Source organism: Coenobita brevimanus, chromosome 19 (assembly GCF_032717465.1).
Source record: "Coenobita brevimanus isolate Jiangsu-jjx chromosome 19, ASM3271746v2, whole genome shotgun sequence".
NCBI classification, from domain to species: Eukaryota; Metazoa; Arthropoda; class Malacostraca; order Decapoda; family Coenobitidae; genus Coenobita; species Coenobita brevimanus.
The window spans coordinates 15,106,217-15,131,699 of record NC_136972.1 but is presented as its reverse complement, the minus strand read 5'-3'; the positions used below and the strand labels follow the sequence as shown (position 1 = coordinate 15,131,699).

The 25,483-nt window shown below is 40.4% G+C and overlaps 2 pseudogenes; both read left to right on the top strand.

The window, feature by feature from the left end:
• The window catches only part of LOC145391698 (store-operated calcium entry-associated regulatory factor-like), a 45,417-nt pseudogene extending 39,665 nt beyond the window's left edge, over positions 1-5,752 (top strand).
• Positions 5,753-6,280: 528 nt separating this feature from the next.
• On the top strand, positions 6,281-6,399 carry LOC145391786 (5S ribosomal RNA; annotated as a pseudogene).
• The last annotated feature ends 19,084 nt before the right edge of the window (positions 6,400-25,483 follow it).

Below are 25,483 nucleotides of genomic sequence, written 5' to 3'. Positions count from 1 at the left end.
AGGAGGCTCGTGTGAAGGAAGCTGAATTTCAAGCACGTGCTAAGGAGACTGAGTCTCAGGCTAAGGAGGCTTGTGTTAAGGAGGCTGAATTTCAAGCAAATGCTAAGGAGGCTGAATCTCAGGCTCGGTTTCAGGAGGCACAGATACAGGCTCAGGCACAAATTGAACTTGCCAGGATTCAGGCAGACCATGAGTATCGCATGAAACAAGGTGGAACTGGATCATCTAGCTCTGATGATTTTGATGTGGCTAAAAATGTTAAACTTGTCCCTCCTTTTAATGAATCTGATTTAACAAAGTATTTTCAGTTGTTTGAGAGGGTAGCTACAGGTTTTAATTGGCCCAAAAAGTATTGGCCAGTACTCCTTCAAACTGTTCTCACCGGTAAAGCTCAAGTAACTTATGCATCTTTGCCTCAGGATCAATGTGATAATTATGATGTAGTTAAGAGCTTGATTCTTAAGGCCTATGAGCTTGTTCCTGAAGCCTATAGAGTAAAATTTAGGACAACTTACAAGCAAGATAAGCAATCCCATGTTGAGTATGCAAAAATCAAAGTAGATCTGTTAGAGCAGTGGTTAAATTCTAAGAATGTGGATTCTGATTTCGGTAAATTTAAGCAGATGATTTTCCTGGAGGACTTCAAGAGGTGCATTTATAAAGATGTAAGCCTATATCTTGATGAGAGAAGAATAGATAATTTGTCTGATGCTGCAGTTTTAGCTGATGAATATGTTCTCACTCACAAGAGATATTCTAGAGAAAAAAGGAAAGCTGAGAGTAAGTACGTTGCCTCTACTCAGAGTACAGGTAACAGGAAAGAGAATAAAGATGATGTTTCTCAGGAAGTAAATACCAGCTTCACCTCTAGATTTCAGAAAAGTAAATGTACTTATTGTAGTAAGCTTGGTCATACTACGGAGAAATGTTTCAGGAGACAGCGTGATGTAAACAAAAAGGAGTCTTTAAATATTCAGTCAATTGGTCTAGTGTCCACTCTTGAGAGTTCCCAGAATTCTTTAACTGAGTTAACTGAACCTGCTTTGAGGGGTAACTTAAATTCTCATGTTGGAGCTCCTCTTTTGAGCAGTAACGTGGGTGACACTCTCAAGAGTTCATGTGCTAATTTCCTGTCTGATGGTTTTCTCAGTCCTCTGGACAGTAATGACAGGAAATCAGTTAAAATATATCGTGACACAGGTGCTTGCCAATCTCTTATGCTGACCAGTGTTCTAGGCTCTAATGTTAATTCCTCTGATGAAACTGTAATCTTACAAGGTGTAGGGAATAATTACTTCTCTGTCCGTCTGTGCAGAGTGAATTTAGAGTCTGGTTTTGTTAATGGTTCCGTTATGGTTGGGTTGGTTGAGACACTCCCAATGTCAGGTGTAACTTTCTTACTTGGAAATGATATTGGTGGAAGTCAAGTGTGTCCAGCTCCTCAGTTGTCTAGTGAGCCAGTGGCTGCGGCCCAGGATTGTGATGTCCCTGATGTGTTTCCTGCATGTGCTGTCACTAGGGCTAAGCCTAAAGTTACTGGTGACTTAGAGGATAATGATGATGATGATGTTATCCTAGCTGACACTTTTCTTGCTAATTTGGACCACTCACCAGATGAGGCAGTAACCCGTGGTGTTGATAATTTGTCTCGTCAAGAGTTGGTTGAGTTGCAGGTTGCTGACCCTGAGTTGAAAGGTCTAGCTAACTCTGCTTGCAGTGAGGAGGAGTCAGCTGGTGCTTCTACTTGTTATTATATAAAGTCAGGAGTACTTATGAGGAAGTGGAGACCCCCAACAGTATCAGCCGACTGTGAATGGGAGGTTATACATCAAGTTGTCATCCCTCGTGTTTGTAGGCAGGATATCATTAGAGTGGCTCATGATTCCAGTTTGGCAGGACACCTTGGAGTGAGGAAGACTGTGGTACTCATTTTGAAACACTTCTACTGGCCAGGTATCTTCAGGGATGTTTCCTTGTATTGTAAGTCTTGTCACACCTGTCAATTTGTGGGGAAGTGTAATCAGACCGAAAAGGTTGCACCTCTAGTTCCCATTCCTCCTTTTGAGGCGCCTTTCACCCGTGTGTTGGTGGATATTGTGGGCCCTCTTCCTAAGACTTCTTCAGGATTTTCTTATGTGTTGACCCTGATTGATATGGCTACTCGTTATCCTGAAACCATTCCACTTAGAAATATCTCAGCAAAGAACGTGGTTAAGGAAATGCTAGGGTTCTTCACAAAGTTTGGTCTGCCCAAGGAGGTACAGTCAGACCGAGGAAGTAATTTCATGTCAAATGTTTTCAAGCAGTCTCTGAAAGAGTTGGGCATCACCTAGATCACGTCTTCAGCTTACCATCCCCAGACCCAAGGAGCGTTGGAGAGATATCATCAAACACTCAAATCGATGCTCAAGAAATACTGTTTGGAACATCAGAAAGACTGGGATAAAGGTCTTCCATTTGTTGTATTTGCCGCAAGAGAATCTCCAAATGAATCACTGGGCTTCTCACCTTTTGAACTACTGTTTGGCCATGAAGTAAGAGGACCCCTTAAGTTACTCAAGGAATGCTGGCTGTCGGAGGAAGATGACGTCAACCTGCTGGAGTATGTGATGAAGTTCAAAGAACGGCTGTCCACTGCTTTACAGCTGGCGAGAGAGAATTTAGGAGCTGCTCAGGAGAAGATGAAGACTTGGTATGATAAGAAGTCCAGGTTACGCCACTTTCAGCCAAGAAATCAGGTTTTGATTCTGCTATCAGTTCATGGGCAACCTCTTCAAGCCAAGTTTAGTGGTCCTTATTTCGTGGAGAAGAAACTCAGTGATGTCAACTATGTCATCACCACACCAGATCGTAGAAAGAGCAAGCAACTATGTCACATCAACATGCTAAAGTTGTATCACAGGCGGGACGAAAATAATCCAGTCTGCACTGTAGCTGTTCCACCCGAGTCTGCAAGTGAAGCTCTCCCATGCAGTATGAGCCTGAGTGATAGTTTGGGGAAGAATCCTGATATCATGAATGATCTCCAGACTAAGCTTTCTCATCTACCTCCCGAGGAAAGGCAGGAGTTTTCGGCATTACTGCAGGAGTACCCGCAAGTGTTCCGTGCCACTCCAGGAAGAACCACTGTGTTGATGCATGATGTCGATGTTGGAGATGCAAAGCCAATTAAATTGCCTCCTTACCGTGTGAACCCGGTGAAAGTTCCTCTCATCCAGAAGGAGCTTGGCTACCTGTTGGACCACAAGATGATTGAGCCCTGTCAGAGCGAGTGGAGTTCTCCTGTCACTCTAGTCCCTAAGCCAGGGGGGTCACAGCGGCTTTGCATTGACTACAGACGTGTTAATCAGATAACTAAAACAGACACTTACCCTCTCCCTCGTGTGGAAGATTGCATAGACAAGATCGGAAAGGCTAGGTACATAAGTAAGTTTGATTTGTTAAAGGGATACTGGCAAGTACCTATGACTGAACGTGCTAGGGAGATCTCATGTTTTGTAACACTAGGAAAGACTTTTGCATGTTCCGTAATGCCATATGGTATGAAGAATGCACCAGCCACATTTCAGAAGCTCATGAATGTTGTAACAGAGGGTTTGGCAGGGTGTGTTGTTTATATTGATGATGTATTACTCTTCAGTGACAACTGGAAAGATCACCTATGCCATGTCAGTAAATTTCTTGAGCGTTTATTTCAGGCTAATCTTGTAGCTAATTTATCAAAGTGTGAGTTTGGTCAAGCTAAAGTTCAGTACCTTGGGTATGTAATTGGTGATGGACATGTTGCACCACCAGGAGCTAAGGTTCAGGTTATAAGTGATCTTCCCAGACCTAAAAGTAGGAAAGAGCTACAAAGATTTTTGGGAATGGTAGGTTATTACAGGAGATTTGTTCTTAACTTTTCTATTCTTGTATCACCACTTACAGACCTACTGAAAAAGGGAGTTAAATTTGTCTGGACCGATAACTGTGAATCCTCTTTCAACAAACTTAAAGCTATTCTATTAAATCAGCCAGTGCTCGCTACTCCAAATTTTGCTAAGCCTTTTAAGATGGCTGTTGATGCAAGTGATACAGGAGCTGGGGCTGTTTTGCTGCAAGAGGATGATCAGGGTATTGAACATCCTGTATCTTATTACAGTAAGAAGTTCACTCCACCTCAAAAGAACTACTCAACTAGTGAGAAAGAGCTTTTGGCCTTGATTTTGGGTTTACAGCATTTTTCATTTTATTTGTGTTCTGGTTTTGACCCCATAGTCATTTATGCCGATCATAACCCACTGAAATTCCTTAGTAAGTTTAAAGATAAAAATCAGAGATTGACATGATGGAGTCTACATCTTCAGGAGTATTCATTAGACATACAACATGTCAAGGGGAAAGAAAATGTTATTGCAGATTGCTTATCTAGACTTTAGACAGATTGTTTTTGAGTAATAAGAAATTTCCTTTGTTAATTTCTTTTTCTTTGTGGGGAGGTGTTGCATAGCCTATGATTTCATCATCCTTTGTGTAATTCTAACGTACAGTGTGCTGCCTGTTTGATCACGAGCGTGTTCTGCCTCAGTCCCCCCCTTCTACCGTTATAGTAGAGTAAGTCGTCATTTCTGTTGTTCAGAGCGGGATTGTCATCTCTTTGTCCCCATGGCTTCATTTGCGCGTCCTTCTTACAAGTTGTATCAGGCTCTGCTGGCCCCTATATAATGAGCTCAGTCTCTGCATCATTGCTACTAAGATCTGCTCCTCATTTTGTTCACATCTCTGTCCTCCCCTGTACAGTTATTGTTGTGAGTGCTCAGGAAGTCTCCAACCATCTAGCAGCTGTGTAATTTGAGTATAACTGTTGTTGCATTTTTTCTTGTACTGTGTAGCATAAGGTTAGTTCTTAGGCCTAGTAAGGTTTTTGTAATTTATGTAAAGTTGTTATTGTCAGTCATTTTTGATAATATTTTGTATCTGTAATAATTTACCATGTAGTGCCTTCCAACCCCGTGTGGTTCAGTGCTACAACAGAGGCTGGGACGGCAGTGATGTGCAGTGGGAATGTAAGACAGACATGCCTAGAGATTATAGGTTTGGAGAGATTGATGTGTCATGTGAAGGGTACAACTACCGTGTGGACCCCTATGTGTTGAAGGGCTCATGTGGCTTAAGGTACTCCATAGACTACACCGAAGAAGGCAGTAGCCATCACAGCTACTATGGAGACTACTACAGCAAGGGCAAGGAAAAGCTGTCAGGCCATACTTGGTTTGCAGACATGATCGTGTTTGGTGCTGTGTGTCTGATGTGTTGAGCATTCTACATAACCTGTGTATCTCCCCGGCACTCCCCTGAAGATGCACGTAGCACCACCAATGATGACTACCCACATGGTGGTGGTGGAGGAGGTTATGGGTGGTTTGGTCAAGGTGGTCATGCCCCCACTGCTCCACCTCCTCCTGGGTTCCGTCCAGAGTACACAGATGACGCCTCATGTGGGAATGCCACACGACGAGCAGCAGCAGGAGGAGCTGGGAATGGGGGTGGAGCTGGAGGCTTTTGGACAGGGGCATTAACTGGTGGTTTCTTGGGCTACATGCTAGGCAACACTGGCAGACGCGGTTATGATGGATACAGGCCTTGGGGTGGTGGAGGATGGAGAGGTGGAGGATGGGGTGGCGGAAGTTGGGGTAGTGGTGGAGCAGCCCACCGCAGTGGTGGAGGAGGGGCTGGAGCAACATCAGGGTTTGGAGGTACCAGCCGACGTTGATCTCCTTAAATTCTAAAACAAGCTTTTTATTCCATTGTTATATAGTATTTATTCTGGAGACAAGGCAACTTCACTTTCCACTGCTTCTTTTGCAAGCCACTGTATAGTTCCTGTTATGCAGGAAGCAAGCTAGATCCAGGTACAGGTATATCCTTTTCCATTTAATTCAAATCTCTCCAAACATCAGAGACCCTTAGGTAAGTTTCCTTAATTCCCGCCTTGTGTTAGCTGTAGAATTTATGAGTGTGATCCCATAATATTTATTTATATACTGCCTACCAAATACTGTGTTCACCCAGCATTCATATGTGATGGTGATATGATAAATACTGTCAGTACCATCATATTTCCACTCTTTTCATGTTATACAGTACAGTACTATATTCTCCTTCACATCTGTACTATGTTGTGGGTAATGAATTTGTTGAATTTAAGGTACAATAACAGACAATGATGTCACTTCACATTTTAGTTGAGGTCACAAAACTTGATTTTCTAAAAAAAAATTTTGGGCTCTGAGTATTGTATTAATGGGGCCATACCACGTTGAGTACACTGCTTCCCGTCCGATCAGCGAAGTTAAGCAACGTTGGGTCTGGTTAGTATTTGGATGGGTGACTGCCTGGGAACACCAGATGCTGTTGGCATAATGTTCTTCCTACCTGTCAGGTGGGGTTGGTGGAGGATTAGTGCCCCTCCCTGTAAAACAATTAACTCTAAGCCCTTGGCCACCCCGTTTGGGATACATGGCGTCTGGCAATGAATGAATGAAAAAAAAAAAAAAAAAAATTATCTTGCATTAACTGAGCATTACCCAGTGTATTTTCATTTTATCAGGGCTGACTTAGATAAATTTACTCTTGCTAATTTCGTGTTAATAGAGGCTATTTGCAGTTAACCATATATTTAACCTGTTTTTTTGCCATTACATTATCCTTATGAGTCCTGAATGTTTTGTTGTTAGTTTGAGCATTAAACTTTAACTTGTAATTTTACCTAACTCTTTTGTTTTGAACCTGGAACTTTACGGGACAGTAGTGACTTTTAGTATTCTCACTTAAAGTGTACATTATCTTTCTCTGTTCCGTAACAATATATATATATATATATATATATATATATATATATATATATATATATATATATATATATATATATATATATAATAATTTTTATTTTATTATTTTATTATTTTTTATTTTTATATATTTTTAACCTTACATTATTTATGAACAAAAATACCTAATCTAAAGACCTTAAAACTAATCACCTAACAAAGAAATCGCCAACCTATACTAAATCCTAAGAGACAAATAACTAGACCTACATTGATGGTAAAAATACCTCGACCAAGAGAACACCATCGACTGCAGATATGTAATGCCTTTCTACATTACATACCTGCACTCATCACCTGGCGACTGTCAGTTGAGGCACAACCTAATATAGGAGACATCAATATATGAAAGAGAACCAGACGAGTCAGGAACATTTCATATACATCAGCTGTCGGCCCTAATTAGGACAACTTAAACAAGATGGTAGAATGTATTTACACAGTATGTACAATAAGTGAAGGACCTCACCCAACAGATCACCATCGACTACAAATGCCCAATACCTTTTTATATTGCACACTTGCACTCATCAGTTTGTGACTGTCAGACGAGGAGCAGGGTTTAATGTAAACGACATCAATATTAGAAACAGATCAATGGGAGGAGGAACTATTTCAAATATGTCAACTGTCAACCCTAATTAAGAGGACAATATATACAAATTTAGAGTCGATAAAAACCAAAACCACACAGTAAAAAAGTCACATCACTCTGATCAGTCCAGTCTCTCTCAAGAAAGCCATCAAATTGTCTGTCATAACAATGTACCCATCACCCAGTATGGTGGAAAGGGTGAAGGGGACGTCTGCTGCGCCGCAGTAATTTATAAGTTAAGCGCGTTCACGAATAAATCACCGACAGCGCAGGATGATATGACTGATAGATAACACCGCATCTCAGATGTCACAGTGCGGTGGGAATGGTCGTTCCATATATGGTTTCATATGAGTTAAAGCGGTGGCATTGAGCCGTATTCTTGCCAGTACTTTTTCTTCAAGGCGGCTGGGACGGTTGGCAATGTCCCAGTCGCCCAGGTGCGGCTTACAAGTTGGAATATTTAGTCTGGTCCACTGACCTTGCCACAGAAGATTTATTGATTTCTTTCCGAGTGAGAGACTCGACCGTAGATCACGTGCAACGTCCCAAGTCTCCTCGAGCTCTACAGCCGACTTTGCAAGTAAGTCAGCCTGCTCATTGCCGTAGATAAGACAATGACCAGGCACCCAGATCAACGAGAAGGACTTGTTGCATGAATGCAAGTTATTAACGATGCGGCCCTGGATCTCGTGAGAGTCTGTAGTGCAAGATGCAATTGCCTGAAGGGCTGATTTTGAATCCGAAAATATGACAAATGAGTCATGCCTAGAATTGGGAGCATAGTCTATAGCTTTGTCAATAGCAAAAAGTTAGGAGGTAAACACAGAAGTGTGAGTCCCCACTTCGGTAGGAATAGTCAAGTCCTGCAGTGGACCCTCAAACGGTTGATATATATATATATATATATATATATATATATATATATATATATATATATATATATATATATATATATACTGCAGATATAACTGTTAGACTATAAATCTATCTATCTGTCTGTATAAAGATGGATAGATAAAATAGTGATGGTCTGAATATTCACTTCGCCTTCGCATTTGCAATATTCGCATAGTTTTCAATATTCGCATTTGCATTTGCATATTGTCGTGTATTTTACAAATATTAATAAGGTAAATTAAAAAAAAAAGGGGTTTATAGAAAGTCAAGTAAAGAAGTAAAAGTCTGAGCTGAGCGAGTGTTCTAGGCTAGTGTTACCAATCAAACAGTTGCGCCAAGCTAGCTAGGGCTGCTGCCACATCATGCAATGTTGCTAGATTCCCAGAAAAGTCTGGATTTTCCAGATTTTTTGCCTACTGACAGATTTTCAGAATTTCTCATTAACAAGTGGGTAATATCCATATTTTCAGCTCATAACCAGAAAATGTACTCCAAATCTCAACAATTTCTTAACCCCTAAACCACGGGGTTGTTTTGGTTAGACTTGAGTGTCCTGCAAGGATACTCGTGCTCCAACAGACTTTCTACAAATATTTGCTAAAAATCAGTTATTAGACCTAGAATTTTATAATTAAATATGCATATGGCACATACCTTCAGCTTTCTCCTGGGAGGTTTGTTGAGCCTTCGTCAAGTACCGTAGGACTTGTGGAGACTTCTGAAGTTGGGGAACGAAGTCTCCACTTTACACTTCCCGATACCCCATAATATGGTTACCACTGCCTGATATTATAACTACAAACAGTATTCTATGAATTTCAAGTAGTTTGGAATCCATATTCCAAAAAAAAAAACACTGTGAAAGCAATGTAAATTACAAGCACATACGAGCTTTCTTCCAGTGCTGGTTCCCCGATGGTATTCTGAGGCGGAGCTGTCATTTATTATTTATAAACACACTCACACTTTATATTCCTAGTACTTCATTACACTTATTTATATATACAATATTTATCTATAAGTTTCTTTCAGTACTAGTAGTTTATTTTCACTCCAGGCATTCAGTTTCTCATTCTGTATACTAGCGTTGAGAGCGAATCTGTCACTTCCACTTTCACTTTCATAACTCATAGTATTCATACATGCTAGAGTGAAACTTTCACTTTCATTACTCCTAGTATATGTACTCGTATTCTTATATTACAACTCATTTACATTTCTATTTTACATTCTCTATTTTATTTCCATTATTTACATTTCTATTTTATTTACACTATGTTATGCACTGTCACTTGCAGTAAATTATAAAACTATTTTCCACTGTTCACATATATTTACATTCATTGCTTTCACTTGCTGTTTACACATTATTCACACATTATTTACATTTTCACTTGTACTGTTTTAGTCACCAGAAAGATCGTAGTCACTGTCCATCATTTTTATTGATAAATTAGCCAGTTCACGTTCCACAGCAGTCAATTAACCCTTTACCCCTTTCCACACGAGGTTTAGTAGGGGTAGAGGTCACATGGCCGTTTGCATGGGGCTAAAAAGCAGTGGTATTGGGCAGACGTGAATACGACGTGCTTTCACCTTGAAAGACGACAATAAACCGAATGTTGTTGCCTAGGGGCAGTGAAGGGCTGCCAATGTCAGCGTGGTGACAGCTGCTAATATATACGCTATGAAATGATCGGCATGAAATCTAGACAATACATAAGAAATTAGGTAGTTCCAGGTGAATGTAAATATCACTTAGGCTTCTCCCTTCCTTTCTTATATGTATTTTTATCATGAGAACAGGTCATACGGCATATTTCAAGGGGAAATAAACAGGGAAAATTAGCGAACGAGTGTATGTGAGGTGTTGCCAGGTGATAATTAGCCCATTCCAGATATATGGCAGTATCAATTACCTTTCCTCTTTCTTTTATACATTATTTTGTATAAGAATAGGGCAAAGGGCACATTTCAATGGATAAAATGAGTGGAGAAATCCGTCCAGCATTTGTGTAGCACAGCGCAGCTGGTCAGGCAGGAGGAGAGGGTAATGGAGGGGAGGAAAGGATGGGGGAGTCAAGGACAGGAGAAAAATGGCTAAATTGTCAACAGTGAATGGGAGTACAGGTGACATTAGCAGAACTGAGTATAGCTGGACACTGGTAGTACTGATAGATGATACAAGCCACCACTTGAAAGCCCAGGCGAATTCAAAATAACACAGAATCACAAAAGTGATGCCCCGTGGTATGATCCCTTGCTCCCAAGTGTCACGAAAGTGACGCCCCACGGTTAACAGGTTAAAGAGGGAGAGAGAGAGAGAGAGAGAGAGATAATGCCTGTCTGACTTGATGTGTTCAGGGTCCGTTCGAAGTTCGTCCACGAGGCGTCTGATATCCCCAAAACGACGACTGCTAGATCAGTGTGTGAACTGAGTTACACTTACCTCCGACTGCACCGAGCCTCTGAGGTGTTTGTTGCGCACGTGTGTGTGTCTGGTGTTGCCGTGTCTCGCACTTTCCTTGTCGTTGATAGCTTAATACAAATACAGAGCAGCCATTACAGAGCCTGACTGAAAAGTAAGGATGTCAGGAACAGTAGCATAATGATGTCGTCAAGCAAAATGTGGCAGTATTATGAAAATGTGTACAGATATTTCAAAGTGCAAACTGAATAAGGAAAACTAGTCCAGAAAAGGCAGAACAATATCCAGTCCCAGAAATCATCTGAGTAGTTATCATCCAGAAGCAATAATGTTACGCTAAACAAAGAGGACGAGACCAAGGAAAGCATGAACAGAAAAGCATCTCTGATGCCATTGGAGAAAATAAAATAGTTAACTTTAGAAAGCTGCTTTGAGAAAAAAAAGAATGGGATTCTAAGTAATCAAAAGCACAAGGTCTGGATCATTGTGTTGCAGTGATGATAGTTATGGATGATTTGCCATTTTCACATGTAGAAGACATCGGTTTCATACGTTTAATGCAAGAAGCAGTGCCACTGTATCCACCGAAATATCACAATTACTATAGAGACCTAATTTGTGATGATAAATAATCTTGTTGAAAATAAAGTTTCTGATTCCATTAAGACATTGAAAGAGTCTACCAAGTCAGCAGGCACAACTAATGAGTGGTCAGGTACTGAAGCTGATGTTTCTCTTTTCTCACTGATAAGTTGTTTTACTGACGTGGAGTTTAAGAGTCAAAATTGAATTTTATGTGTATGGTCACTCTCTGAACACTATCTATCTATTGCCAGACGCCTCAATCCCGTTTGGGGTGGCTACAAACAAATCGCCTCCAAGTCGCCCTGTCCCCCGCCATTTCACTGCCCTGCTCCCAACTCACACCCCCCTCTCTCATATACCTCTCCACCCCATCCCTCCATCTCATCCTCGGCCTCTCCCTCCCTCTTCCCCCCTCCACCTCACTCACATACACTCTCTTCGTCAGTCTTTCACCCTCCATCCTCTCCACATGGCCAAACCACCTCAGTGTGTTCCTCATAACGCTTCCTATCACATCCACATCCACACCACAATGCTCCTTTATATCCTCATTCGTCAGCCTATCTCTCCATGTGACTCAACAGGCTCCTCTTAAATAACTCATTTCCACTGCTCTCACTCTTGACTTGTGTCCTTCCAACAATGTCCAAGCTTCACTTCCGTACGTTAGAGTTGGTATCACAATACTGTCATGTAGTAACTTTTTCACTTCCAAGCTCACTTCCCTGTTTCTTATCACTGTTTTCAAAGAACCAGCAACCTTTCTTCCCTGCTGTACCCTTTCAAGCACTTCACCCTCCAAACCTCCATCCTTACTCAACACACTACCCAAGTACTTAAACGTACTCACATTTTCCAATTCCTCACCATCCAACCTCGCTGTACATTCACTAACTTCACCTCTCTTAAAGACCATCACTTTACTCTTCCCTACATTCACATTTAGATTCCGTTTCTTACACACTCTCTCAAACTCATCCACCAAGCCTTGCAGCTCCCCTTCGTCTTCACTCAACAACACAGTATCATCTGCAAACAACAGTACAGGGAGTTTCCAACCACTATCCTCTCTCACCAGGGCCACTCCAACATCCACTACCCTACCTTGTACCTCTTTCATTACCCCATCCATGTACAGATTGAACAACCATGGAGACATGACACATCCCTGTTTCAACCCAACTTTCAAAGAGAAAAATTCACTTAGTTCACCATCCACACGCACTGCAGCCTTCGCACCATCATACATACTCTTCACAGCATTCAACAACTTCCCATCTACTCCATATATTCTTAACACTTTCCACAATCCCTGTCTATCCACCCTGTCATATGCTTTCTCCAAATCCATGAAAGCCGCATACAACTTCTTTCCCTTCTCTAGAAACTTTTCCACTAAAGATCTAAGAATGAATATCTGATCTACACAACCTCTTCCCTTCCTAAAGCCTCCCTGTTCTTCTCCAACTAATTTCTCTGTCCTTTCTCTAACTCTGTCTATAAGTATCCTACCATACACTTTTCCTATTATACTAAGAAGACAAATGCCCCTATGATTACCACACACTTCTTTTTCCCCTTTTCCTTTGTACAAGGAAATAATTATACCTGACTTGCAATCCTCTGGGACTCTACCTTCCTCCCAGGCCAATCTACACATCTTCCACATCCATTCTACTACTATCTCTCCCCCTATCTTCAGCATTTCACCACACACTCCATCAATTCCTGGGGCTTTCCCCGATTTAACTTTCTTCATTGCTTCCACAACTATCCTACTGATTTCTTCCTGTCTTCTCACCTCCCTCCTTCTCCCAGCCATTCCCCAGCCACTTATACTCGCAGTACTTCCATCCTCTACGTTCAACAATTCCTTAAAGTGTTCTCTCCATCTGCTCACTTTTTCTCCCTTCTCCACTAGTAATCTACCATTTTTATCTTTCACTCCCCTGCTAACTTCACTTCCACCCTGTCTTACTCTTTTCACCTCTCTCCAGAACATTTTCTTATAGTCCCTCCACTTTACACTCATATTCCTTCCAAATTCCTCATCCACTCTCTTCTTACTCTCTCTTACTAATCTTTTCACCTCTCTCTTCCTTTCTACATATAACTCTCTCTTCCGCCTCTCAACTTCTCCACGCCCCTATTTCTCATCCATTCATTGTATGCTTTCTTATGTGCCACAGCCTGTTTCACCTCTTCAGTCCACCACGCTGTTCCTTGCACCCTCCTCCGTCTTCTCTTCCTTCCACACACCACATCACATGCTGCACATATTTCTTCTGTAAATATCTTACACACACCTTCCACGTCTCCCATCTGCTCCAATTCATATTTGCCCAATCGTTCCTCCACTTCTCTCTTATACTCTGCCTTTTTCTCATCCTCTTGTAACCTTTCCACTCTCCTTGCAACTACTCCTTCCTCTCGTCTTTCCCTTCTTCTATTCCTCCATCTTACTTGCATTCTAATTCTGGCCACCACCAAGTAGTGATCAGAAAGTCCACTCCCCCAACCTCTATACACTCTTGCATCCTTTACACATCTTCGCATCCTTTCATCCACACACACATAATCAATCATTGCCTTCCTTTCATTCAGTTCACCACCCACCCTTCTCATCACTCGCCATGTATACCTGTGGATCATTTTATGCCTGAAGAGGGTATTGGCTATCACCAACCCCCTCCCAGCACAAATGTCCACTAACGCACTCCCATTCTCATCTATCTCAGCAGGCACACCCCACTCACCAACTATTCCATCCACCTTCACATTCCCAACTTTACCATTCATATCACCAATCAAAAACACTCTCTCATTCCTTCCAAACTTTTCCATGCACACTTCCACATTTGTCCAGAACTCTTCTCTCACTCTTCTAGCACGATCTTGCGATGGTGCATACACACACACAATCTCCCACATTTGTATTCCAACTTTCAACTTTACCCACACAATCCTTGACCCAACTGATCCATACTGTCTTATGCTCCTCTTCCATCTTTTACTCACAACTATACATACTCCTTCCTTTGCCCTCTCATTCTCACCTACTCCTGCACATATACCCCATCCATACCCCCATTCTCTCACACTTTCTCCTCACCATTTTGTTTCAGTTATTCCACATACATACACTTTCTCACCCTCAAGCACCTGGACAATCTCTCTCTCTTTCACCTCATCATTCGCTCCCCTTACATTCCAAGTTCCTCAGTTCCTCAGAAGAATCACGTTCAGGAATATGAGAGCAAGATAAGTCGTTGTGTACATATACACAACAGCCACCTTTGGCTTTGAAATGAATATAGAGAAAGTAGGAGAATAAAGAGAAGGGTTTGCTATCAGGAGAGGTGGTCCACAACAGAAAGCAAGTTAGAGGAAAGGCCGCGAATGTTGCAGAAATGAAAAAGAGGTGAGTCAGGCAGTGGTTCCAGGCAACTCAAGTAGTCACCAGGAAAGGGGCAGATGGTAGGGTCATTTATGGTCCCCCTCCCCCTGGGACTCCAAGGCTTGGTTCAATGAAGCTTTTTTTTTTTTTTTTTTTTAAATAGGAAGTGTAGTGGGTAATGTGCACGTAGTTTAGTGCTGACAGTTAGAGAAACCTGTATTGGAGTGTATGTTGTCCTACTCTTTGTGTTACTGAAACACTGAAAAAGTGTAGTAAAGGGGGATGGTCAGTAAGTATTCAGGGGGCTGTTGAAATGGAAACTCCAGTTCTTCCTGTCATCAGCTTTCCATCCATATTGTGGTTAAATAGAACGGTGATTTTCCACAAATCACAGGCTAGGGGAAGGGTTGGCGGAAATAAACACTGGACGCCATGGGTTAAATAAAAACTAAAGCCGAGTATTACTTTTATCTACAATAAGGTATATATAAGACTTTCTTCCATTTTGCATGGCTAAGGGAAGGGTTGGCGGAAATAAACACCGGACGTCATGGGTTAAATAAAAACTAAAGCCAAGTATTACTTTTATCTACACTAAGATATATAAGACTTTCTTCCATTTTCCATGTCATCATACCACGCATGTGCAGTCATTTACGTGGAATATTCCTATAATTATAAGAAAATTTATACACATATTAACATTTTAGTTGTCCAGAAAAGGTTAAATGCAGAAGCAATTGATTTATCAATAATGAAGACTATTATCCAGAAAACTAGTGCAGATCCCTAGGTTATTAAACTACTTTGAAGCACCACTAAACATTCTCTGGTAAATTCCTGTCTTTTCAACAAGCAGGACTATATTAAAAAGTGCACATATACCGCTACACACAGGTTATTTCCTCAGGGAAATAGTTTCCACAGATTGTGGCCGGGCGAAAAATGATAGGCTGTATCATGTAATATGACCCCTTGCAAGAAGATCTCTCCATATGTCTCGAGAATCTTGTATTGTGGCCCTTGTGGGTCACGCATCTTGACCCAATTGTTCTTTACCATTCACAGTATCAGGACTAGCCATTAACTCGAGGTACCAATATTTGTCGATGGTTTTTGTGCTGACATGTCCTCTACATTTAATCTTGATGTGTCTCAGCACCCATTCCGGATCTGGATATGTGGAAACAACCATAGCAAGCGGCCACTGGGATCTAGGTTGGTCAGTTTTCACTGAGACCACATGTCCTATTTTTATTAAGGACTTGTTACTGGCAGCTTGAGCACCATAATACTGTATCTTTCTTTTAGGTTTAATAGAGAATTCTCCTTCCAATGCCCATTTATAGTGTCCAACACCCTTTTCAGATGTTGATAGCCTTGATGGAGATGTTGCTCTAGGTCATTCTCCTCTATGGTGGGATCATCTACTTCCTCCTCGATGTGAACACAAGGCACCTGAAAGAGCCTTCTGCCATACAACATCTGAGCCGGTGTCAATGCTTTAATTAAGACACAATTGTTATCCAGAGAGGTTAAAGGTCTGTCATTAATTCTAGCCTCAATATCAGTTATTACAGTCCTTAACTCCTCTCCAGTGATCTTGGTTCCATGTAACGTTTTCTTTAGGCTGTTCTTAACGATACTAATCAATCATTTTGTGAACCTGGTTTGTCATGGGGCTCTAGGAGCTATGAATTGCCCTGTACAGTTGCAGATTCCCAGGGTTGACTTAACGTTTAGGTTATTCAGTATACTTAAAGTTAAATTTAATGCTCTTAAGGAAATGGTTCTGTTGTCATTAACTTACTAGGACAAGACCGTCTAGCAGCAAATCATCTGAATACAATCATTAATATCTATGAACTTGAATCTTTTGCCATTTCTAGATGGGCTACCCTTGTGTAAGTGCAAGTAAACAAACACATATACACCTTATGGGGAGTTCCTCGCCCGTAACAGTCATAACCACTGTGAAATTAACTCCAGTTACTTTGAAGGGCCTACTTACATTTACCCTATCCTTTCATAAAGCAAGTGGCCCTGTATAGTCAAATGGTCGTTGTTCATACCTCCTACACATAATGCACTTCTTGAGACATTATTCCACAACCTGTCTACCCCTACAGTAGGAATCAAATATCTTTTTCGGACTCAGGCCAAGGTCTGCGGCACACGTCCGTGAAGAGTTAACTCATGGGCTTCCTTAGCAATTAATGGTATAAAATAATAAATCTTTGGTAACAATTTAGGATGTCTTGTTTGGAGGTGCAATCACCCTTTATCAACCGGCCACGGCATCTAATTAGAACCTTTCCGACTAAGAATAATCCTGAATTTCATCTCAGCTTATTATTGCTGCTAGTGCCTTGGCATAAACTGTCAAACATCTCTCCATAATATTTCCTTTGCAACCTTTTCACCCAATAATCCATGGGGTCAAACTCCTAAAATCCTACTTTCTTACTTTAAAAACGTAGGATTAATTAGTTGTCTTATTGATGAAAATCCACTGATGTCTATCACAACTGGCTAAGGTACTATGGGATCCACGTTTACAACACTAACCTCAATAATATTATACTGTTTCTGCTCAGGCTGTTCTTTAACAAGTAATCATTTCAGACCTTTAAACCACAAGTCATCTTGGATTAACCTCTTTACTGTCAAGCCTCTCGAGAGAAAATCAGCTGGGTATTGATTGGAGGATACGTGCATAAACTAAAATTTGGAAGACAGTGCTTTTAATGTCTTCACTCTGTTGCAGGTAAAAGGAATTTTACTGTCTACCTTTCCTATCCAGTAAAGACATGTCTCAGTGTCAGTCGATATAAACTATCCTCAAACTGAGTGTCAAGGTTAGTGTTAAATACCTGGTCAATTTAGTTCCTACTTCTATACAAGCCAACAAGTGCTCATGGGCCCCTCAGGCCCTCTCGCACTTGCTCCTGCGAGGGCTCTCGCGCTGCATGCTCGCTTTCTCGTGCTTCGCACTCGTTTCCTCACACTTCACGCACGTGTTGTGATCAATTCAGGTAATTCGAGTCAAGTTTATGTGCTGTTCTAGTCTAACTTTGACACTATCGGTCATCAAGGCGACATCGAAGGGCCCATGATGGTCCGTTTATGTGCTGTTCTAGTCTAACGTTGTCACTTGGATTTTTTTTGCTAATCCTCTTATTTGTAGCTTCGGGAATGGAACCAAGTTGTCCGCACGCAAGTCCGAGATATTAACCACTCGGCCACAGCAATTGACCGTGCGCCGGGAGTTGCGTTTTTTAGTCAAAATTTTATCGCTCAATAAATAGAGTAAAAGTTTTTCAGTCATGATGGGACCAAGTTTTTTCACATCAGCAAATTTTTTGCGATTCTTGTGCCAATTTTGGTGCGATTTGAATGTGTAGTTTTGGCTGCTCAAAACACACACACACACACACACACACACACACACACGGCTACTGCTGTAGTATATTAGATATAAAACCATCAAAAACTCTACGGTGAACATCAAAAACTCTACAGTGAACGCAACCCTAATTTCATGCACTCACGCCAGAAGCGGTGTTTTTTTGGTCACAATTTGATCGCTCATTAAATATCATAAAAGTTTTCAACCGTGAAGGTCTAAGTTTTCTCACATCAGCGATTTTTTTGTTATTTTTGTGCCAATTTTGGTGCAATTTTAATGTGTAATTTCGGCTTCCCAAAATACACACACATACACACACACACATATACGGCTACTGCTTTAGTATATGAGATTCCATTTCAGTTAGGGTTCTTTATTTGGTGCGATTCTGGCCTCGGACATAATCATTCTTACTACACAATTAGTTACTGCCCCATATTCCTTTTGAGAAACATCAAAAAATACATGCAAATGTGACTGCTCGTTGCTGTTTATTTACCTGATAATACTTATGCTTTATGAATGTTCAAATTCCTTTCTAATCTGTTCCCATTCCTCAACATACGTTTCACCTTATTCAGTGACCCAGTCCAACCTTTCTCTCTAAGCCTCTTGCACTAAATATTAGCTTCTAATAACTATAGGACTGACCAATCCTAATGGATCAAATAACATCCAGAGACCTGACTTAACAAGCACCTCTTAAGGAGTGCTACGTCAGAGAAGTTAATTGGTTTTAAACTTATTTCACCAACCCCTGTATCCCAGTTAAGACCCAACACATTTTGAGTTTGGGGAGTGCCAATATTACGATAGTCCTCTTGTATTCTATTCCCTAAAAGCAGTGAATTTGTATTCCAGCTCTGCAACGGCAAATTTGCCTTCTCACATTCGGAACTGGCTACATCATAAGCCTTTAATGCTTCAGCCTCTGTATCAGGAACACCTTGTAAGTTATCCATATAGAAGGCCTGACCTCTTTCTGGGCATTGGCATTCTCATAATGATGCTTCAAAGTATTGCATTGTACAAAAGGACTAGCACAAGAGCCAAAGATCACCAATCGGACACAGTAACTTTTCAAAGGACTATCCTTATTTTGAGGGTTCTGAGGCCAGAGAAATTTTGTAAATCTCCTATCCTCTTCTATCACTCCTATTCTAAGAAAAGCCTTATTGATGTCTGCTGTGTAAGCATAAGGTTTCTCTCTAAATCTTAATATTTCCCAACTTCTCTGTTATTGTAGGTCCACAGTACAAGCAATCGTTCAAGCCAGCTAGTCCTTTGGATGCGTTACTACTATAATTAAAAACTATCCTTAGGGGAGTTGTTACTGACTCCTTGCTTGAAACATAATGTGGTAAATAATGTCCATCTTTCTGATTAACAGGAACTTCTACCTCTTCTAAAAATTTATTCTTCAATTGATCCTTTATAATATTATCATATAATGTTAGATATTCTGGTTTGCCTCTCAACTTTCTTAGAAGAGAATTTAACTGACTTAAACTGCTTGGTAATTTGTTGGTATCTCCGAATGGTTTAGCTTCCCTGGTAATCCAATCCAATACTGTCCATCTTTAAATTCCACAGACTAATCATACAAGTCCATAGTTATTATTTCTTCAGGGTTTGGTTTATCAGGATGTATTCTCACACTATCCAAGTCCCACAGTTTATTTCAGGTTCTGTTTTTTCATCCAGCAAATCATTTATTTGAGAAATTTTAAATTTTGCACCAAGTCTATCTACCATCAACGACTGTGTGGAGGTAACAAACATTGAGTCTACCAATTTGGCCTCTTCTGTGGTCTGCTTCGGATAAGGCAATTGACCCATTATAAGGTTACCTCCTGGACACTTAAACATCTGTAGTTTATTCACCTTGAAAGTCCAATTTAGGAATCATCCACAGTACAGTAGTCTGACAGAATGATCATTTTTATGGGATCCACATTATCTGATTTCACATTCTCTTTAGCCAACTTTATCCCCAGGTTCTGTACATGATCAGAGGTTTCCCTCAGTCCTTTGGTGAATATACATGTTTCCATCTTATCCACTAAAGCTGCGCTATACAGCATTTATACTGGCCAAATTGTATTTTGGGTCTAACTAAGTCAAAGGATTGTGTTTCCTTAGTAGTTAAACTTGGTAATGGCTAGATTTACTTTGCCTATAATGGGTAACTTTAATTTTTCTACAATATGAAGGATTTTTGTGCACCAGTATCATAAAAGTACATGCTGATACACTACTATTTTCTATCTTTACCTTAACATCTGCAATTGGAACTGCAGCTGGCATTGTTACTGGGAATATTGATTTTGGAACAGTCATATTGACACTTGCTGGTTTAGGAACCTCATCTTTGACAATCCTTGAACACAAAGAACTATAATGATTTCTGTTTTTGCACTTGAAAGAACGATTTAATATACTTTTACAGTCTGGGGATGTGTGTCCTGAATTCATACAAATCATATAACATCCCAGTTCTTCAGCCTCACTGTTCTAGAGGCATAATCAGGATAATTATGTGAAAATACAGTGGAATGTGGTTCACTACATAATACACAACCTTTCCTACACTATACCATGGAAGTCTTTACTTCTTTAACCCCTTAACCACGGGGCGTCACTTTTGTGACGCTCAGGAGCAAGGGATCATACCATGGGGCATCACTTTCGTGATTCTGTGTTATTTTGAATTCGCCCGGGCTTTCAAGTGGTGGCTTGTATCATCTATCAATACTACCAATGTCCAGCTATACTCAGTTCTGCTAATGTCACCTGTACTCCCATCCACTGTTGACAATTTAGCCATTTTTCTCCTATCTTTGACTCCCCCCCTCCTTACCTCCCCTCCATAACCCTCTCCTCCCGCCTGACTAGCTGTGCTGCGCTACACAAATACTGGACGGATTTTTCCACTCATATTATCCATTGAAATGTGCCCTTTGCCCTATTCTTATACCAAATAATATATAAAAGAAAGAGAAAAGGTAATTGGTACTGCCATACATCTGGAATGGGCTAATCATCACCTAGCAACACCTCACGTGCATTCGTTCGCTAATTTTCCCTGTTTATTTCCCCTTGAAATATGCCGTATGATCTGTTATCATAATAAAAATATATAAAAGAAAGGAAGGGAGAAGCCTAAATGATATTTACATTTACCTGGAACTACCAAATTTCTTATGTATTGTCTAGATTTCCTGCCAATCATTTCATAGCGTATATATTAGCAGCTGTCACTACGCTGACATTGGGAACCCTCCACTGTCCCTAGGCCACAGCATTCAGTTTACTGTCGTTTTTTGAGGTGAAACTACGTCGGATTCGCGCCTGTCCAATTCCGCCGCTTTTTAGCCCCGTGCAAAGGGCCCTGTGACCTCTACCCCTACTAAACCTCGTGTGTAGGGGTAAAAGGCTAAGTGACTCTGCTGTGGAATGTGAACTGGCTAATGTATCAATGATAATGATGGACAGTGACTACGATCTTTCTGGACTCTAAAACAGTGCAAGTGGAAATGTAAATAATGTGTAAATAATGTGTAAACAGCAAGTGAAAGCAATGAATGTAAATATAACTGAACAGTGGAAAATACTTTTATAAGTTACTGCAAGTTTCAGTGCATAACATAGTGTAAATAAAATAGAAATGTAAATAATTTAAATAAAATAGAGAATGTAAATAGAAATGTAAATAAGTAGTAACATAAGAATACAAGTATATATACTAGGAGTAATGAAAGTGAAAGTTTCGCTCTAGCTTGTATGAATACTAGGTGTAATGAAAGTGAAAGTGACAGCTTTGCTCTCTACACTAGTATACAGAATGAGAAACTGAATGCCTGGAGTGAAAATAAACTACTAGTACTGAAAGAAACTTATAGGTAAATATTTTATATATAAATAAGTGTAATAAAGTACTAGGAATATAAGGTGTGTGTTTATAAATAATAAATGACAGCTCCGCCTCAGAATACCATTGGGGAACCAGCAAGGGAGCAAAGCTCGTATGCGCTCGTAATTTACATTGCTTTCACAGTTTTTTTTTTTTTTTGGAATATGGATTCCAGACAACTTGAAATTCATAGAATAGTGTTTGTAGTTATAATATCAGGCAGTGGTAACCATATTACAGGGTATCAGGAAGTGTAAAGTGGAGACTTCGTTCCCCAACTTCAGAAGTCTCCACAAGTCCTACGGTTGTCGACGAAGGCTCAACAAACATCTCAGGGGAAAGCTGAAGGTATGTGCCATAAGCATATATAATTTTAATATTCTAGGACTAATAACTGATTTTTGGCAGAGCGCGAATATCCTCGTGGGACGCGCAAGGAGCACAAAAACTTCCCCACAGTGTATGGGTTAATACCATCCTCTTGTGCATTCTTTGTCCTTGGTCATTTCAGATTTTAAGAAGCTAATGAAATTGCCAACATCCTGTTTATTTACAGGCTTAACTGATACTGACTTACGTTTCTCAGCCAGTTGGTTAGTGGTCTTTCTTTTACTTCAACATTCGGTTTGCTGTCAGCAGGCTTCATTCTTCACTTCGACCTTCAGTTTGTTTTCAGCAGGCTTCACTGTTCCTTGCAAATGTTTGCAAAGTTGCACTAAGCCATCTTCAATCCCCTTACATGAGAAATGATCTTTCTGGTACCTACCATATAATGCATCCTCGGTTCCTTGGGTCTAGATATTAACTTCAAGGATACAGTTCTAGAAAGCACAAAACCCGCTGCTTTTACATCTTCATAAGTAGGTAAAGCTTTTAAATTAGAACTCACTGCAATCCGAAAGTTTTTGCAAAAGAATCAAAATCATGTTCAGGCATGAGTAATTCAATTAGTCTTTAGTAATAATTGGCTAATGACCTGCTCTCTACCTACATCATTCTGTCTAAGGATTGTTAAAGCAGCTTCATAATTATCCTCTTCAACAAGCAACTCAATAGCTTATAACGCGTGCCCTTGACCTGTCCTAACAGATAGGAGAAATTGCTAACCTTGGAGAGGTTTCTTCTGTCATGGACTAAGTGTCTAAATTTATCTGAGAAAGATTCCCAGTTCTGCTCCCCATCAAACTCTGGGAGCGTAATCGTTGGTAGTGTGGTTATACAGCACAGGTCTACACCCCGTGTTTCCGCAAAAGAATTACCTAATTTTGTTTCAAGCAACTTTACGATGTTTATATATATTCCTCTAGATTATTCTCATACTTCGTATATATTGGGGGAGAGAGGTGGTCTGCAGTCTTGATGGACCCAGGTTCAAATCCCGGCTGGGGCAGGAGACAGTTTGTGGATTTGAATTTCACTAAAGCAGACTATACTGATCTACCAGATGATCCGCCGACGTGTCGTAAAAATACCCCCGCTAATACCAGTACACCAGTCCTGTATTAGACAGCCCTAGCATGTAATCAATATGGACGGTGGTTGTTAGCGCCAAAGTGGTGACATGTGGAGGTGTAGGAGGACTACTGGGCCCCAGGGAGGACTATTACGACTTGGGGATAGGCCCTGAACCCTTTGCCCAGAGTCAGAGACGTAAAAAAAAAAAAAAATCCAATTCATACAGATCTTTATCATCTTCCTTCACAATAGCTGCCTCTAAACTGCTACAACTTTCATCATACTTATTCAATCTGTCCTTCAGAATGTTCAAAAGATTTTTAAATTTCTCTTTTGACAGTGGTATTTCCTCTACTGATTCCTTACAGTCGTTTATAGCTCTAGTTACCCATCCTGCCTTACCACTCGTTTACTTCTTTAAAAATGAAATGGACATTTTGGATGATTACCTTAAGTGAATACTACAACCTTCAAAATTCCAATATTTTCACTTCAGATTTAGTTGACTGTGGGAATGGTTTTACGCCTTTCCCCCGCGATTGTTAGACCTCTTTTCTCCCCACAATCATAATCCCACAAAATACACAACTAAATTTATTACCCTGAGCCCAGATGCAGTTGGTTCTTCCATATTCCATTGGACCACCCATTGCATCTCTCGCATAGGAGTCCCTTTACGATTTTCATCAGGACAGCCTCTTTACCTTGATGGTTCTGATGAATTTAAGGGTTGCCTGGAATGGTTGGGCATAAAAATGAATAAAGCCTTTTCCGCTGCATATTCTCTGCAACATCCTATTTACAAACCAGCTGACTAATTTGTATGTACCGTGATTAACTGGTGCATGATATGGTATATTTCTAGGCTTGGGAAGAGTTATGGCTACAGAGAAAGTAATAGCCCCAGTCACTGCAGTAATATCCCCACGATGTCATTCATTTCCACATCCTCATAAATATCGTTTCCACCCAGAAAAAGGATGAGACGGTAGTGTTCCCAGTCAATACGGCATTTAGCAATTCATCATTTGAGTATGAACTAGCTTTTCCATCCGGAACCAGGTATTTGGCTGTGTCTTTGGCACCTCTATTGCGTTTGCAGTCAGGCGATGGCCATCAAATGCAACCTTCAACCCTCTTAAAGCCTCGGCTCATATCTGTACTCGGCACTCTGAGCACCAAAATATTAGAAACTTTGAGGGTATTATCTATCAAGAAATCAAATTTTAAAATTAAAGTATTAGGAATCCCTTTGAATAAGTAGGGTATAAACTAACACCTTAACTCACCTATTATCTCCTATTTCCTAGCTAGGTCCCCTTGATTTGGTCAAATCTTAAAGGATACTTAGCCAGATAAGTCGGACTGACAGATTATGACGGGCTTGCGGTCTTGACTGGGTTGTGTGGGTCAAATCCAAGCATCCTTAATGGCTGTTTGTATATACAGTGCATTCTCATTGGCTTGCTGACATTATTAAACTAAAAATTGCGTATCTTTCTACTTCATTTGATTCAGAGCTGCCCAAAACTGTTTAATTATAATCAGTTAAATACAGTGAACTACATCATGAAATTTACAAGGAAGGTCTAGCTTAATCGTAGTTTAAAATAAAAACTAAAGCAAATATTCATTTTCATCTGTGTTAATATATATAAAACCTTCTTCCATTTTTGACGTCGCCATACCATGCATGTGCAGTCATCTTCATGGAATACTCCTATAATTATAGGAATTTTTTAAGTGTATTTACTTAATAAATGGCCATAAAAAGTTAAACACAGTAGCAATAAATTATTAATAAAAAGGGTCACTAACCTGAAGACTAGAGCAAATCCTTGGGTCATTAAACCACCTTAAAGCAGCACTATACGCCCTATGTAAATTCTTCTTTTTAACAAGGACAACAACATTACAATGTGCACATATACC